Here is a 2,524-nt window from a genome sequence, read left to right as displayed (position 1 = left end):
TTGTTCGCAGTAAGTTGTAAAAAGCACAATGAGAAATAACAAAGTTTTAAAACAATGCAGTCTTAAATGTGTCATTCCAAAGTGAGAAAGCAACCACAAAACAAATTGATGTCTGTTGTTATAAAGCACATTCATTTGTTTTAATGCTTTTCTTGGAAAACATCATTATGCTGTTGACAGAATCGCATATACTTACAGGATGACACATTTCAGATATCTTTTCTGTGTTTTGTGCGAGTACGAAGTCCCTCCCACTGATTTATTCATCAAATCAACTGCACTTTGCTGTTTTGGAAGAATTTGACAATCTAGCATTTGATGAAAATTTATTTCTTCACACCTGCAACACATAAAAGGAGATTTTCTGTCTTTTTTATTTACCTACGTAGCCTTCCTTCTTCCTATGACTGCCTTGTTCGAGTGGGATTGGTTTTAACTGGGAGCTGATGAGGGGTCAGGAGAGATGCGAACAGCCACAATCTTAGCCTGGGGGCAGATCGACTGGTGGCCAGAAAATTTATTCAGAGGGTGCTGTCCCTGCATCTGCCTTACTTTGAAGTTGCTCTCTCAACTCTGGCATGTCGTACGTGACTGTGTGTTCATTTTTTTTTTCTCCCTCTCACTAAAGAGAGTGTGAAAAAGCAGAGATGGAGCGGTCGTGTGTGCCAGTACACATGCATGTGTTTCTCTGTGTGGTGTGTGTTCCTGTCAAGAGTGTACTTGTGTATGGATGTTTGTGTGGTGCTGCGTGCGTGCGCGCGCGCGCGCGCGCGTGTGTGTGTGTGTGTGTGTGTGTGTATGTGTGTGTATGTGTGTGTGTGCGTTTGATAGACGGTGAGAGTAGAAGAGAGAAAACAGGAGAGGGAGGAGAGAGATAGAGAGGGAGAGATGCTGTGTGCCAATCCATACTCGCTTTGGAGAATTCAAGGTCATCCTTTCATGTTTTGCCAACCATCGGTCAATCAGTTTCCAATCAAAGTGGTGCTTAATTCAGCAGTAATTCCCATCTCCTCATCACGTTTTCCCCTCACTGTTTCAGAAGTGTTAAAGCAGCTCCCTTGTCTTCTCTCTGATCTGCTGCAGTGTGTCCAACATGTCTTGCCAGGCCAAACCCACCCTGTCAAGTTCTCTAATAATGCTAGTTAAAGTGTGGGGAGGACATGTCAGATCACACAGTGTGCTACTGTTGCTGCTATCTATCTCACTTCAGGAGATTTAGGTCTCACTTGATTGTCTCTGAAGCATACCCAAGTCGTGTTCTTTTATTAATCCAAAGAGCCCCGCCAAAATGTCTCCATTTGCCTTTTTTGAAGCTTGAATTTGGAAGATTCAGCAAAGAATGTTGTCCAACACAAATCTGGAACAGTTTTAATCAGCCCAAAATCACTTGTGTAAGAATGTGTAATACACCTGTCAGTTTACCAGAGGATACCGTGTCAGTGTCACGTTTTGCCTTGACAAGGCGTGTAAAGTAAAGGTGCCTGAGGATTAGGAACCGAAAACTATTTGACTAGGTTTAGGATAATATCATGGTTTGGTTTGAAATAGTAATTTAATGCAAGCAACATTACCATATCATCTAAGCTACTTAATGTACGTTACGTTATGAAAATAACTCACACAATAACTTTTGCTTTCTCAAGGACTTGATCACTGGTCTCCCAGGTGAAAGTCCTGCATTTGTTTCATCCACTCACCCCTGGCCCCCTCTCTTTACAGACTTTATAAATCTTTGTACCCTTCTGAATAAAAACAGGCTGGTCGTCCATATGTCAACTTCACGTCTACATGAGGTAAAACGTGACATTGACACAGTATCCTCAGGTGGGCAGATGTATTCGATGATTTTACGTGGTACCAGGCTGTTATAATAGACGTTGTCCCATATCTCAATATTTATCATTCTGTATTTCATATAAGATGCTTTATTAAAATATAGAAAAAATGTTGCGGGCGACATGTTTCCAAAAAGAGACGGATTGAAGGTTTTCAAATCAACACCTGTTAAAAGTGTTGGTTTATTCATAATGGGATGTGACACAAATATATGAACATCAAGTGTGTATAAGGAAGAAAACTCGACTTTTGTTTTTTTAATCAAAGGGCAGGATAAACTTACAAAACTGGTTTGCATCACCACTGTGTCATATTAGCTCACCTCCTCAGTCATCACACTAAGTCTGGATGGATGGGAGTGCCTCATGCAATCATGGATCTCACTAAAATAACCTCATATCCGTTTTAATCCACAGAAAGGTCCCCTTTCCAGGCTGGTATGGGCGTATATGGCATTTAAGACTGCGTGAGGATATGATTAGATGACAGTTTTTACTGCCTAAAGGGTGTAACTGAAACACTAAACTGTGCAGAGAAGGAAAAATAAAAGACCGCGCTGCAAAGTTTTATTCCTGCCTTTCTCCTCCGCTCTGGTGTTTTGTTGCATTTGTAGTATTCTTTTCAGGCTAGAGTCAAGAAAGTGAAAAAAAAAAAAAAAAGAATCCTACTTTTATGAAATGCGTGTTGA

This window comes from Embiotoca jacksoni, unplaced genomic scaffold, assembly GCF_022577435.1.
Source record: "Embiotoca jacksoni isolate LCO1_2020_lvr unplaced genomic scaffold, fEmbJac1.0.p SCAF_8, whole genome shotgun sequence".
Classification (NCBI taxonomy): Eukaryota; Metazoa; Chordata; class Actinopteri; family Embiotocidae; genus Embiotoca; species Embiotoca jacksoni.
Note: the sequence above shows the minus strand (reverse complement) of the source record.